Below are 16728 nucleotides of genomic sequence, written 5' to 3'. Positions count from 1 at the left end.
TCATTTTTGAAACATACATTTGGAGTTTGGTACCCATTTAATTTGTTCTTAAAAGTTTGATAAAAATTATGAGTATAATTTTTTACAAAATTTTTGTCTATTTCCAAAGGTTTTTCCTTTTCAGAGGGTAGTTTTGTTCTCCTAATTTATTTGGCTGTCTCCTTTCTTTGTCGTTTAAATTGATCATGATCTTATATTTTCTTTGAGCATTGCATTTTCCCCACTTTTTATTCCTCTGTTTTGGCTTCTTCGCACTTACATTATTATTATTATTATTATTATTATTATTATTATTATTATTATTATTGTAAGATATTTACTTCTTGTATCTCTCTTTATTACGTTTCGTTATAAGGATTTCCATGTCTTGTCGTTACTTTCCATATAAGTTTTCTCTTTCTTCGATCATTGGCCGCTTGCTCGGTGATAATTACATCAGTATCCACCACTATCGTATATTAGCACACTATTGACTGGTTACCAAGGAATATTCCGCTACTTCATTGTTCGTAGTCCTAAACCTAACTCCGGACGTGGCGCAGCTAGTTAGTTACGTGTTCCAGTGATCAATTTCAACTAATCCGTTACGATGTGGAACGTGTCAAGTGCATAAGAAATGCACACATAATCAAGGTTTTTTTTAAGGTTATAATTTTGATTACCTACCCCACTCACTTACATGGCACAAAATGCATATGAGTGTTACAAGGGCACTACTTTTCACAATACACATAAATAAACTTGTAGGTGGCGTCGGAACTTCTATGAGAAATTTCGCGGATGATGCTGTTGTATAAAGGGTGTTACAAAAAGGTACGGCCAAACTTTCAGGAAACATTCCTCACACACAAATAAAGAAAAGATGTTATGTGGACATGTGTCCGGAAACGCTTACTTTCCATGTTAGAGCTCATTTTAGTTTCGTCAGTATGTACTGTACTTCCTCGATTCACCGCCAGTTGGTCCAAGTGAAGGAAGATGATGTTGACTTCAGTGCTTGTGTTGACATGCGACTCACTGGTCTATAGTACTAGCATCAAGCACATCAGTACGTAGCATCAACAGGTTAGTGTTCATCACCAACGTGGTTTGGCAGCCAGTGCAATGTTTACAAATGCCGAGTTGGCAGATGCCAATTTGATGTATGGATTAGCACGCGGCAATAGCCGTGGCGCGGTACGTTTGTATCGAGACAGATTTCCAGAACGAAGGTGTCCCGACAGGAAGACGTTCGAAGCAATTGATCGGCGTCTTAGGGAGCACGGAACATTCCTGCCTATGACTCGCGACTGGGGAAGACCTAGAACGACGAGGACACCTGCAATGGACGAGGGAATTTTTCGTGCGGTTGACGATAACCCTAATGTCAGCGTCAGAGAAGTTGCTGCTGTACGAGGTAACGTTGACCACGTCACTGTATGGAGAGTGCTACGGGAGAACCAGTTGTTTCTGTACCATGTACAGCGTGTGCAGGCACTATCAGCAGCTGATTGGCCTCCACGGGTACACTTCTGCGAATGGTTCATCCAACAATGTGTCAATCCTCATTTCAGTGCAAATGTTCTCTTTACGGATGAGGCTTCATTCCAACGTGATCAAATTGTAAATTTTCACAATCAACATGTGTGGGCTGACGAGAATCCGCACGCAATTGTGCGATCACGCCATCAACACAAATTTTCTGTGAGAGTTTGGGCAGGCATTATTGGTGATGTCTTGATTGGGCCCCATGTTCTTCCACCTACGCTCAATGGAGCACGTTATCATCATTTCATACGGGATACTCTACCCGTGCTGCTAGAACATGTGCCTTTACAAGTACGACACAACATGTGGTTCATGCACGATGGAGCTCCTACACATTTCAGTCGAAGTGTTCGTACGCTTCTCAACAACAGATTCGGTGACCGATGGATTGGTAGAGGCGGACCAATTACATGGCCTCCACGCTCTCCTGACCTCAACCCTCTTGACTTTCATTTATGGGGGCATTTGAAAGCTCATGTCTACGCAACCCCGGTACCAAATGTAGAGACTCTTCGTGCTCGTATTGTGGACGGCTGTGACACAATACGCCATTCCCCAGGGCTGCATCAGCGCATCAGGGATTCCATGCGACGGAGGGTGGACGCATGTATCCTCGCTAACGGAGGACATTTTGAACATTTCCTGTAAGAAAGTGTTTGAAGTCACGCTGGTACGTTCTGTTGCTGTGTGTTTCCATTCCATGGTTAATGTGATTTGAAGAGAAGTACTAATATGAGCTCTAACATGGAAAGTAAGCGTTTCCGGACACATGTCCACATAACATATTATCTTTCTTTGTGAGTGAGGAATGTTTCCTGAAAGTTTGGCCGTACCTTTTTGTAACACCCTGTATAGGGGGGTGCAACAACAGAAAATTGTAGCGAAATGCAGGACGTCCTGCAGAGGGTCGATTCTCAGAGCAGGGAGTGGCAACTTGTCCTCAGCATAAATGAGTCTAACGTATTGCGAATACATAGACAGAAAGGCCGGTTGTTGCATGATTACACTATTGCAGAACAATCAGTGGAAACAGTTACTTCCAAAAAATGTAACATTCTGCGTACGGACTGATTTGAAACTGAACGACCACTCGAAATTAATCGCGAGTAAGACAGATGCTGTAATGGAATTCGTTGAAAAAATTTTGATTTTATCCATACTGGATCAGAGGTCGAGGTTGTGAATGTCAATGTTAAAAAGGGCATGTGGGGCATGAATTAGCAAAAGCAATTAAAGCTGAACAAAATAAAATTTCGATTAAAGCTTTCAGTCATACTAAAGATTACAAAACTATTACTTCTATTAACGAAAAGCTTGATTCAAATAACGCAATCGTTACCAAAGCGGATAAATCAAATTCTATTGTTATTGTTAGTGAAGAGCAGTACAATAATAACACATTGCAGTTCTTTTCGGAAAACGATATTACAGAAATAGGCATGGATTTAACAAAAAAGGTACAAGCCGAGTTAGAAAAAGCTATTGAAGAGGACTTTCTTCCTCTTCACAGAAAAAGAAAAAAATACGCTGCTCCGTCATGAATCGGGAAGCTCCACGACTTAGATCCTAGTTTAAGGTACATAAGGAAAATTGTCTTGATAGAGTAGTTGTGAATTCTAGGAACATCCTTTATGCAAAATTACTGAAATGCTCGATAAAATTTTAAAAGAATCTTTCGTGTTCGAGGATAAGTTTTCAATCATTAATAATTCAGCTTTGATAAATGAAATTAAGGATAAGCCTATCGCTGACACGGCCCGCCTAGTATCTCTAGAGATTAAAAACCTTTATGCGAATGTGCCGGTAAATGAGGCCGTTAAGGTCATCAAAGAAAATTTGTTTAAGTACAAAACTCTGTCTCAGAAAGAAATAGTCGAATCCATCGAACTATTAGAATTCGTTCTGAAATATAATTATTTTTCTTTTAACAATAAATTTTATATGCAAAAAGATGGACTGGCTATGGGTTCCAGTATATCTGGAACCATGGCAGACATATTTATAAATCATTTGGAAAAAAGACTCCTCGTTAACCCGCAACATCCCGTGGATAAAATTGTATATTACAAACGCTATGTAGATGATACGCTGCTTCTTGTTGATGGACAAGAAAAAGAAGTTGCAGAAATAGTAAATAAATTTAACGAGTTACACGCCAAAATTAAATTCACTGTGGAAGAAGAGAAAAATGGTCAACTGCAATTTCTCGACCTAAGTATTGGGAAACGAAAAGGTAGGCATGTTTTTAAAATATTTGGGAAACCAGCCACAACTGATGTGTTGATACAAAATAATTCCTGCCACCCTAATAGCCAGGTACTTTCTGCTTTTAGATCTTTGACAGATAGAGCCTTTAGAGTGCCTACGAATGAAGAAGACAGGATGACTGAGCTGAACATAGTGAAACAACTAGCCAGAGCTAATGGATATCACCAAAACGTTGTCAATAAATTAATACGACAGAAACAGCGCGCGAATGCAAGGAAAAATACCGCAAATAATATTACGAGAGTCACAATGCCATACTTCGGTGATATTTCGCAAAAAGTGGCTAACATTTTCAAATCTTTTAAAGGTGATACCGCTTTTCACACCAATAATACGCTGCGATTTAAACTAGGAAATAATTTTAGCAGGAAAGCGATAAATATGAGAGAGCTGGGGTCTATAAAATTCAGTGTAACACGTGCAAGGCAAGCTATGTAGGCCAAACTGGTAGGTCCTTTAAAGTACGTTACAAAGAACATAGCGATGCTTTCCGGCTTAATAATTTCGAAAAGTCAGCTGTAGCCACGCATATTTGGGAAACAGGACACCCCATGTTGGGAACAGATCAGGATCTCATTATTTTACATAGACAGGACAAAGGCAAAAAGCTGGATCTACTAGAACAGCTGTAAATTACGATACATAGCGTGGATAACCAGAACACACTGAATGAACAGCTAACTGGTGATGCAAATAACTTTTTCAAACATTTCACTGGTTTCTTTTAGTAACTACATTTTTAGGAATTGGCAGTATACCATCATTTCATGAGGTCCTTGGAACATGTATACGTTATATGTTTGTATGGACATCTCTGTGACTTCCTTGTTTACTTGCGCGTGAGCTCACTCGCGTTTCAGTGTCGTGTTTGGCTACGTGGTGTGTGGTATCAACGAAGACGCACGGGTGGTCTACGACGATAGAGGAGAGAGCCATGTGGTTAGATGTTGAACACCATAGGCGACACCATTTTAGAATTTTTATATTTTGACGACTATGTGGAGATGTACCCTGGAAGACACGGCTGCACCAAGGGAAGTAGCCACGATGTTTTAATTTTATTGTCAATTTTATTGTGCCTGGTGCATGTTCCATTTTAGCGAGTTTTAACAGGTTCTTTTACTTTTTATTATTCTGATGATGGAAGCTTGACTTCCGAAACGCGTCAATCTTAGTGTTTTACACTATAAACAAATGGTTGAGCCGATATATTTTTTAACATCGTTGGAAAAACCCATAGGAAATGTAGTCCATCAGCAGAAGAAGTAGCTTACAAAACGCTTGATCTGTTAATACTTGACTGTCGCTCATCAGGCTGGTACCTGCACCAGATAACAGTGATAGAGGAAATAGGGAAGATTCAAAGAAGAGCAGCGCGCTTCGTTGCAGGTTCATTTAGTACGCCTAAAAGCGTCACGGAGATGTACAGCCGTTTCCAGTGGCAGACGCCACAACAGAGGCGACCTCGTCACGGCATGGTCTGTTGATAAAACTCCGAGGGTGGTAGTTCCTATAACAATATATAAATAAATGTATTGCTTCCTCCTACGTATAGTCTGCGAAAAGACCATGAAGATAAAATTAAAACTATTCGAACCCACACGGAGGCTTGCGACGTGTGGAGCACCCTAGATGTAGCACTAGCAGGTACCAATGTAGCCTTTTAACTAACTTAGGTAATGATGTCCTTGATATCTAGAGCTTTCAGTGTCTAGTGTAATATTGATTACTTACGTTTCAGTGTTCTCTTATGTTATCGGTTTTGATAATATGTGACGTCCATTCTCGTATAAATCTATCACTAATGGTACTTTTATTGTAATATGTACTTGTTATTTCATTTTATTCTGATGTGGGACTTTTTATTAGGTGCGACGAAAACGACACAACCAAATGTAATTAGTATCATACCATGATTGACCATGGAAGTCTAAAAGACTAACGCCAGCGGTAAAATGCTCAGTTCCGGTTTGTCTCAGACAGTGAATGACCGTTCCCAGTAAGGCAATTTGCGGTATTATCGAGACAAAGGATGGTGGTCTCTGCAATCACGTATACATCAGCCGTAGAGGAGGTACGAAATAATGAAGGCTTCTATTGGGGGACGAGCGTAATGAGAACCCGCAGTTTTTATTGACCTGTCTGTCCCTTTGTTGGAATACACGAGCAGCGGACGAGACAAAAGCGGGAAGCGCCATGACACGGGGCGGGGGCACCACCTCGCGTGTTTGGCGGTAATCGCGCAACCTTAACGAGGATTGCCACAGCACCCCCCCCCCACCCCCCACCCCTCTACTCCCAGTCCTCCCCCCAGCCAGACACGAAACGGCGGATCTCCGGCGCCGCCAGCGCCGCCAGAGAGACGCGTCACTTAATGGGAACACACAGCTCGATCCAGTGCTGAGAAGTATCTGCTCTGACCACGAATGCGCGTAGGATATGTACATTTCGTCGAATCAGTCGGCGTGTGTTTTGCAGTTTTTATGTAAATGACACTTGCTGTCAAATGACAGCGTGTAGGACATTCAACAAAAACATCAGCACCGTTTCCTATAAAATCTGTACCGATGTTAAATACTCCAAAATATATCTTACAGTTTTTTTTAGAACAACGTGATACGTTCCTTCTCCTCGAAGTGTTTCACATTGCCACGCATCAATAAAATCGTATCAGTTTACAATCCGCGTCATTTCGAGTGCGAGGAATGCAATTTGGGCAGCTCCTAGCAACACCGACCCACCTTGGAACCGAGTGACTTTCTGACCTTCTTTGAGCTAAAATTCTTGCTTTCCTTTTTCAATTTAATGCACAGTACCTAGGCAATGTTCAGTCACGGTCATCTTTTCCACTTCACTTTGTTTGCTATGTCGTGAATGCTCTGCACGTCATTTGACAACACTGCGAATCGTTTGCCCTATGTAAACTCTACCACATTCACAGGCGACACAATAAACGCCATGAACTAGAAGACCTACATTGTCTTTAATGAGGAGTCACGTATCTCCTATCTTGGGGGCAGGCCAGAACACTGGTTCAAATCCATGACTCTTCAGACGCATCCTATCTATCTTATTAGTAGCTGCTCCACGGTTTGTAAGGAATGTACCTGACTTGGCCTCTTTCGCTAATGCACGAGACGTCTTTCGTCAGTAGAACTTCACCAATTTCTCCTTTGCTGTAACAATTTTCTCTGAACAAGCGCTTCAAATGCTGAAATTCATACTCCAGTGGATCGTCGTCAGTCGGCTTGGTCATTCTACGTACAGGAAATCTACTCACAGAAACTGGTAGATAAACGCCAACAGTTTCCACCACCCTGTACACAAGAAAGCCTTACTGAACACGTTATTACGCAGGAAAAAGATCACTTCCGACGACGACGATCTGGAGCAGGGCCAACGAGATGCACGGGCCCTGCAGCGGACTTCTGAAGTCACACTAGTCGGTTTGCCCGCCACAGCTCGCAAGCGCTAAACGCTGTGCAGAGCCCATGGGAATCAAGTGAAAAGGTACCCACTGAAGGTCTTAATTTTGCCTTGTGCTATCGAGAACGTCCATGCATTTAAGCACACAGTCAAGAATTATTAAACTCATCTGAAATACTTACTCACTCCCCGTCAGTTCCACAGCTCGTGGTCTAGTGGCTGGCGTTGCTGCCCCTGGATCATGGGGTACCAGGTTCGATTCCCAGCCATGTTGGTGATTTTCTCTGTCCGGGGACTGGGTGTTTGTGTTGTTCTCATCATTTCATGATTATCATCTGTGAGAGTGACTAGATTGGATTGTGAAAAGAAGATGGACCATGTACATAACTGGGACTTTGTAGAGGCACTGATGACCGCAGAGTTGAGCACCCCACAAATCAAACATCATCATCAACATCCGTTGGGGACAGATGCTGGCACTCGTAAGACGTACAGTGTCACATGATGTGACGTAAGCGTCATGGTCTGTCCTTCTTGTGGTACTCACTCCTGAGGCAGGTCGGAGCTGTTAAGAGCTGCCTAACCCTTCCTTCCACGCATCTGTGGAACGTTGCACATACTGCCATTATAGCTATATAAACATAATACCATGCCATCCCTGGCCAAGACCCAGGGGATCATCATAGATTGCACCACCTGCTCCATGATTTCTACCTAACCACTTATAGTCGTCTTATCCACATCACTCCTACCGTAAAATACCTTTGCCTCACCCTTGACCGCCACCTCACCTGGACTCCCTATCTCCTTACAATCCAACACAAAGCCCACACCAGATTCCACCTCCTGAAACTCCTGTCTGGCTGGGCATGGGGACTGGATCCTTCCACCATCCTTCATACAAATCATTGATCTGTCCCATCCTTTGCTATGCCAGCATCACTTGGATTTCTGCCCCTCCCGGATTCTATAAAGTCCTCCAAATCCTAGAACGCCATGCTCTCTGCCTCACTTTCCATATCCACCTTCCATCCCCCATGAACATCCTCTATGACCTCATCCTGTTCTCCCAACTTCTGCTTTTCCTTGCACACACCCACACCCTGTATATTGTCTGCTGACACGATCCCCCAATCCCCTGGTGTTACCCTTCCTCTCCACCTGTAGCCCACTGGCGCACCTTTACTGTTGTGTCCCACCCTCTCTCCACCTCCACATCCTCCACCTCCTTCCCCACAGCAGCTTCCAGCACCTACCCCTCCCAGATGATTAGCTTTGCACTGACATCTAACCCATCTACCAACTCTAACCCCACCTTCCTCCCCCCTACTCCTCTTAGCTCCCTTCCTCTGAGCGGTATTTGCATTCTCCCACCACCACCCTCTCCCATCCCCCCTTCTGTTTCTCTGTGCTCCCTCCTGCATTGTCTTCCTTATTCATTTCCCACCTCGCCCGTCTCCTGCCCCTTGGTGCGCATCCTGCCCCCTCTTTTTCTCTTCCTCCCGCACCCTCCCCACCCCACTTCACCTTCCTCCCCTCTCTTTCTCTCCTCTCCAGCCTCCAGTCCCTTTTCAGGTGCCCAGTAGCGGTTTTTACTTCTTCATGAGTGCTCCGTTGTTCCCAGTGTTTTTTTAAGTGTCTCGCCCTGTGTGATTTTCATACTGTGGCTGACTTTTAACTTGTTTGACTCCACTGTTTTTTAAGTGCACTTTGAATTGGCAGCTGTATTATTTTAACATTATGTCGATTTTTTAGCTGTCACCCAGTGCATGTCTCCGTATTAGTGTATATTTCAACTCCCATCATCTACATTTACTGTGTATTTTGAGTCCCCCTTTTCATCTAAGTGTCACCCTTTCTGTATTTTTGTGCCACGCGGGATTAGCCGAGCGGTCTGGGGCGCTGCAGTCATGGGCTGTGCGGCTGGTCCTGGTGGAGGTTGAAGTCCTCCCTTGGGCTTGGGTGTGTGTTTTTGTCCTTAGGATGATTTAGGTTAAGTAGTGTGTAAGCTTAGGGACTGATGACCTTAGCAGTTAAGTCCCATAAGATTTCACACACATTTGAATATTTTTTTTTGTATTTTTGTAAATCCATTTGGCTAAAGAACGGTGGACTATGCCGCTGCCGCCCCTCTCCTGGCCATATGGGGCAGGGGAATGAAATTACAATAAAGACAAAATCATCTCCAGCAGTCAGTGACTTCAACCCCTGATGAGGATGGTGGAGAAAGCTATCGACTGCTCGAGTTATATTCGAAATGAAGCTGCTTGTGAACCGGGAAGATTTTGTTGAAACGTTCATTCTCGTCCATCATCACAGAGTCACCATAGCGTGTGACAAGGATCCACTGGCAGCCGTGGCCAGAATCGACAATACATTTACCAGAGAGTAGTGTGCAAGGCAAATTACTAGCTGTATTCCTCTGTAACTTTCTTCAGAAACGTCTCTTTTTAGGCCTGAATCATTTCACTACAGTGCTATCGCCATACAATCGGTCTAAATATGAGTCGCCAGCGTCCCTTTGAAGGGCGAAACCGTTAGAATAATCACTTCTACTAATCTGGGCCATCTAGCTATCCAACTACTTTGAAAACACTCTTAGGTCCGACCAATAAAGTGGAAAATAAGCAAGTCAGACAGTGACTACAACGTCACTAGTTAGTTTATACACGGGCTAGTCATAGCAATGTGACCACCTTTCAAAAGCCTGAGTAACCACGTTTTGCAGTGTGGGCCTTTGGTAGACATGCACCACAGCCGCCTCGTCGCAAATTTTGGACAGTGCTATTTTGCTATGCACGGTATGTTTTAACCAAGTCGGCACACGGGCAGTTAGCTGCTTCGGAAACGCTTCCGCGCTTGGCCCGAAAGTTAACGATGACGCCTTTCTTAACGTCAGATGAATCGCTTCGTTTCCGCATTACGACAACGGCTGCACTCTCTGCTGCTTTCCCCGATACGCTCTATATAACCTCCACTGCTATGCTGCATCCTGCCGTTTGTGAGTGGTTACTGCACAGTGATGTCTACCATAGGCGAAGGTGACGTTAATGTGACTCTATCGTTTAGTACCGTCATAAACAAAACTGGATTGCACTCTTAAGTTAAAAGGGAGAACACACCGGAAAACACCACCACCTCCCACAGGTTCAAGTGGAATTTATGGTCTTCCGTAAGACTTCATCAAGTCAGTCTCGTTGTTTTCAAACACCACTTCCTGATTTATGGTGTCTCCATGTTATAACACGAGACCTCAGTCCACTTAGCAAGTGCTCGCTCATGAAGTCACCCTCTTTCTCACGAAAAACTTGAAAACAACTATATTGATTGCCAACGATCATTCATTGCCGACTTCATGTACCCAACAATATTAAATTCTTGGCACCGTCATACTTCCTACAGTCGCGAGGACTACCAGATCACTTAATTTCGCAAGCACCAAAACCACCCCTAGAAATTATTTAACTTACGATCCTTTGGTCTATTCTGTCTCCAGAACAGAATGCAGGCATTGAGTTGTCCATTGTGTGCTAATGGTTCAAATGGCTCTGAGCGCTATGGGACTTAACTTCTGAGGTCATCAGTCCCCTAGAACGTAGAACTACTTAAACCTATAACTAACCTAAGGACATCACACACATCCATGCCCGAGGCAGGATTCGAAACTGCGACCGTAGCGGTTGCGCGGTTCCAGACTGTATCGCCTAGAACCGCTCCGCCACTCCGGCCGGCTGTGTGCTAATGCTCTAAGTTCGCTCTGTAAGGCGCTGCTTTCTGCCAGTCCTCTGAGAAGATTCTTTTCCAGAGATTACTAGTCCATCCTGCGGCAATCACATGGCTCTGAATACAGCAGGTTCAGCTCAGACACTCCAAGTTTAGCGGCTTGAGAGAAGACCGGTTCCAGTCTAGAACCGCACGACCGCTACAGTCACAGGTTCGAATTCTGCCTCGGGTATGGATGTGTGTGATGTCCTTAGGTTAGTTAGGTTGAAGTAGTTCTAAGTTCTAGCTGACTGCTGACCTCAGATGTTCAGTCCCATAATGCTCAGAGCCATTTGAACCATTTGAAGACCAGTTCATTATCGCCAGGCTGGACCACAGCTCAAGTCCCCGAAAACTGGGAAACAGGCTCTGGGGTCCACAACAGAAACCACCACTGGTCTACGGACGCGGCCAGCAACTCATACGTTGCACAGTAAAACGAGGGCAGTTACGAATCCTCGGGTTCTTAAAAAGTCAGTATAACGATACTGCGACTGCGCTATAAGAGACGGGCGGCATTTCCAGTGCTGCCGTTGAAAGTGTTCTTTGCCCTAGAATCGTATTCACAGCCGTCAGTACCGTCAGTGATAGGCAACTCTTGACACATATCGCGACAGCTCAGACTGAAATAAGAAAAACCAATAGCATATCACGGAATTCCGGTGGAGTCACGTGACGCTTCTCGCTTGGTACTTAGTAGTCTCTGTATTGGATTTCGTCGTATTTTCTTATTTCTACATTACAGCTTCTGTGTTCGACAGTATGTCATTTAGAGGCAATGTTGCATTTACCAGAAACGCCACTTTTGGTAGAAATTAAATTTTAGTTAACGACATGTCATCGGTAAAAGGCCTTAGGAGATCCTAAGATGGATGATACTAATGCACGGACTTTTATGTGAACGGTTAGGGACATGTGATTAGGGGCATGTGGATACGGTGTTGGAGAAGGTAGCCTCTCGTCTTGCTGAATGCTGATATTTCTTTCTCCATTTTCGCCTTTGTAATAGGTTCTAGTTCTCTCTTACTAATGTGAAACAAGTATATTCTGCAGTATTCGATGTTATTCAAGTGTAAGTGCATGCTCCCTCAGGAAAGAGCATTGTCGATTTTGTGACTTCAGTCTGATTAAAAAAAAATTCTCGCCAACTAAGCAGCATCCATCATGTTGTTCAGCGATACGGTCACCTCATGTCGTCCAAACAGTTGTTTCTTGGACACAGTTCTATTCAGTGCTGTGTTAAAGAATACAAGCTATGTATTTTCAACCGTAAGGCTTTGAGATGTGGAGGTTTTTGTCTCAGAGCTGACCAATTGGTTTAGAGACAATATACCAGAACTGCTAAGATTAATACGACAAGAATGTCACTTGTCCGGTTCGTTATGCAAGTAGTTGGACAACGCCAATCCTAATCCAACAAATAAGGCTCGAGATCTCACCTGATACGTACCTATAGAGCGGCAAGTTAAGTCTTTATCTTTTTCTGCGTTTTCCACGTAGTACATTTGTTAAATTTCGTCGTGCTTTTCTGGGTAGGAGGTTTAATCTCGCGATTTTGTAAGAGTAAAATCATTCAATCATTGGCGCATTAGTTGCTCATTTGTTTTCTTTTGAACACAACCGTCCGTTCGTTTGGTAAGCCAGTCAGTAAGGCTCCAGCTCTCAGCTGGTACGTGTCTACAGAGCGGCAAGTTAAAGGTTTATCTGTTTCGGTGTTTTCCACATAGGATTTTTTAAAAATTTCGTGCGTGTTTTTGTGTGTAAGAGGTTTAATCGCGTGTTTTTGTAAGTGTAAATTCTTTCGATCTATAGTACAGTAGTTGCGCGTTTGTTCTATTTTGAAAGCAACTGTCCATTCGCTTAGTACGCCAGTCAGTAAGGCTCCAGCTCTTAACTGATACACATCAACAGACCGGCAATTTGTTTATCTTTTTCTGTGTTACCCACGTAGTACATTTATTAAATTTCGTGCTTGTTTCTGTGTTTAGGAAGTTCAGTCTCGTGTTTGTATGAATGTAAATTCATTCAGTTTGTAGCCAAATAGTTGCTCACTGAACAGCCAGCTCCATAGCTCATTAACGCATCGGCATCCATTGATGACACATCACGGGGGTAGCAAGTTTAATACCTAGGACTGTCTACTTTTATAGTTCACTTCTTCACTTACCATTGCTAGGATGTCTAGGATTTGCCCACACTGTGTATGACGCAGGAGGATCTGCCCACGGTTCACAAACAGCTGAATCTGCTTTTGCTGCGGTCGGTCACCTTCAAGCTGCTGTCTCGAGGTGTAGCTGTGGCGGAGAATCTGACGCATTGCATGAGACATCTCAGGTGTCACTTGTTTTGCCCACGGACTGTGCTTCCGAGGCACGTCCAAGTGGATCCATCCTCACAGCAAGGTGCGTGGGGGGTGTTAATGCACTCACATCATCGAGGCGGAGGACTGGGCTGAGGACTGGTCACCTAGCCTCGCTCATTCACCCTGTGAGTCGACAGGTGGCCGCTCCTTCAGCAGAATCTGAGCAGGCAAACGGGGGAAGAGGTTCCTAGTTATTGGGAGCTCCAATATTAGGCACACTACGGAGCGTCTCAGACAGATAGCATTCACGGCTGGATATAAAGCCAATGTGCACTCGACATATCTGCTGAGGAGCCTCATCTGAGATGTGGAGGCGGCCTTGACTGGCTATCCGTGCAGAATGCAGTCATTTGGAAGTTGTAGATCTTGACGCCTGTCACGTGGGTTCTGACGCGGTCCTGCATTCGTATGGGTGACTGGCGGAGGGATTGAAAGCTGCTGGCCTGGTGCGCCGAACGAAAGCAGAGCTTGCGATTTGCAGGATCGTTCCCAAAGTTGATTGGAGTCCTTGGGTTTGGAGCCGAGTGGAGGGTCTCAACCAAAGGCTTCGCCGACTTTGTGAAAGTCTTGGCTGCAGATTTTTACACCTGTGTTATCGTGTGGGGATTTGTAGGACTTCCCTTGATAGGTCAGGGGTGCACTACGTGAAGGATGCAGTTACTTGGGAAACAGAGTAACTGTGGAGTGCACCTGACGGTTTTTAGACTAGACAGTAGTTTGAGACGCTCTGATGGACACTCACCACTCAATATGCAGCAAGAGAAGTCAGATGGCGTTCAGAATAAAGATAATTCGACTATCACAACTTTATCACTAAACTGTCAGAGTTTTCACTGTAAAGTTCCCAAATTTACTGCCCTCAAGGAAAGTTCTCTCACTCAAATTATTCTTGGGACTGACAGCTGGCTGAAACCGGAGGTGGAAGAATCTGGAATATTTAGCGGGTCGTGGAATGTATATCTTAAATACAGGTTAGAGGCTATAGAGGAGGAGTGTTCACTGCAGTTGACAAAATTTGTGTCCCTGTTGAGGACGAAGATGAGCGTGACAATGAAGTCATCTGGTCGTGTACAGCAGGTTTAGGTGAAACCAAGTTAATTGTTAAATGTTTTTACCAGCCACCCGATTCTCCTGCGACAGTTCCAGAGTCAGTCAAATCAAATCTACGGTCAATAGCGCGTAAATACCCAGTACATGCAGTACTGGTTGGAGGTGACTTTAACGTGCCAAGTATAGACTGGAATTTTCATGGACTCATTGTGGGGGGTACAGAGAGAGAGAGTACTGCGAAATACTTTGGAAACGTTTTCTGAGAATTGTCTTGAGCAGCTAGCTGCGTCAGCCCACACGGAATGGAAATATCTTAGACCTTGTATTACAAAGAGGCCGGACCTTATCTAAAATGTTAGTACGAAAATGGAGACTAGCGATTATCATATCATTATAGCAACTATGATTACGAAAGTTAATAAATCAGTGAAGAAGGCTAGGAGAGTGTTTAACTAGGTAGAGCAGACAAGCAGTTATTAACATATCACTGAATGAAATGACTTCACTAAGTGCCAATAATATGCGTGAAGAGTAATTATGGGCAAAATTTATGGTATGTGCCTAGTAAGTGGATAAAGGATGGAAAAGATCCACCATGGTTTAATACCGCAATTTGGCAAATTCTGAGGAGGCAGAGGCTGTTGCATTCTCGGTTCAAAAGGGAACGCATAAACGACGACAAGTGAAGGTTAGTAGAGATACGAGCGTCTGATTTGCTGCGACTAAGGCTGGACTATGTACTGAAATCAAATAAATTTGAAAAAAAAACTTGTATTTAGTAGCGCTTTTTAAGAGAATCATGTCTAATTGCAAATACTCCGAATATTTCGCAATTTCCGAAGGTGTGGATAGTAAGGAACCAAAGAGGACACCTTAAATTGCTGAGGGTGAAACCAAAATTGTGTTATTCATCAGAAATGCATTGTGTTTATTATGAACGAGTCGCGATTTCCGAAGCTACACTATGTAATCAAAAGTATCCGGACACACCCAAAAAATGTTTTTTATATCAGGTGCATTGTACGATACCTACAGCCCGGTACTCCATATCAGCGATCTCAGTAGTCATTAGACATCGCGAGAGGGCAGAATGGGGCGCTCCGCGGAACTCACGGACTTCGAACGTGGTCAGGTGATTGGGTGTCTCTTGTGTCATACGTACGTGATATTTCCTCGCTCCTAAACATCCCTAGGTCCACTGTTTCTGATGTGATAGTGAAGTGGAAACGTGAAGGGACACGTACAGCACCAAAGCCTACAGGCCGATCTCGTCTGTTGACCGCCAAAATTGAAGAGGGTCGTAGTGTGTAATAATCAGACATTTATCCAGACCATAGCACAGGAGTTCCAAACTGCATCAGGATCCACTGCCAGTCTATGAGAGGCGGGAGGTGAGAAATCTTGGATTTAATGGTCGAGCGGCTGCTCATAAGCCACACATTACGCCGGTAAATGCCAAACGACGTCTCGCTTGATGTAAGGAGCGTAAACATTGGACGATTGAACAATGGGAAGACGTTGTGTGGAGTTTGGAATCACGGTACACACTGTGGCGATCCGATGGCAGGGTGTGGGTATGGCGAATGCCCAGTGAACGCCATCTGCCAGCGTGTGTAGTGGCAACAGTAAAATTCGGAGGCCGTGGTGTTATGGTGCGGTCGTGGTTTTCATTGAGGGGGGCTTGCACCCCTTGTTGTTTCGCGTGGCATTATCATATCACAGGCCTACATTGATGTTTTAAGCACCATCTTACTTCCCACTATTGAAGAGCAATTTGGGGATGGCAATTGCATCATTCAACACGATCGACCACCTGTTTATAATGCACGGCCTGAGGTAGAGTGGTTACATTACAATAACATCCCTGTAATGGACTGCCCTACGCAGAGTCCTGACCTGAATCATATAGAACATCTCTGGGATATTTTGGAACGCCGACTTCGTACCAAGCCTTACGGACCGACATTGATACCTCTCCTCAGTGCAACACTCCGTAAAGAATGGGCTGCCATTCCCCAAGAAACCTTGCAGCACCTGGTTGAACGTATGCCTGTAAGAGTGGAAGCTGTTATCAAGGCTAAGGGTGGGTCAACACCATATTGAATTTCAGCATTACCGATGGAGGGCACCAAGAAGTTGTAAGTCATTTTCAGCCAGCTGCCCGCATACTTTTAATCACATAGCGTACGTCAGGGCAAGAAACTAACAGCGCAGTTGAAATTGCTGTGCGTGAAACGAGCAGAATGACTTTTATCATCTTGCTTGTGCGTAATATTCAGCTGCTGTCGAATTGTTAACACCAATGACGTAAATGCAGCGGTTAAGATAAACAT

The sequence above is a fragment of the Schistocerca americana genome, chromosome 1, assembly GCF_021461395.2.
Source record: "Schistocerca americana isolate TAMUIC-IGC-003095 chromosome 1, iqSchAmer2.1, whole genome shotgun sequence".
In the NCBI taxonomy this organism is placed as follows: domain Eukaryota; kingdom Metazoa; phylum Arthropoda; class Insecta; order Orthoptera; family Acrididae; genus Schistocerca; species Schistocerca americana.
Note: the sequence above shows the minus strand (reverse complement) of the source record.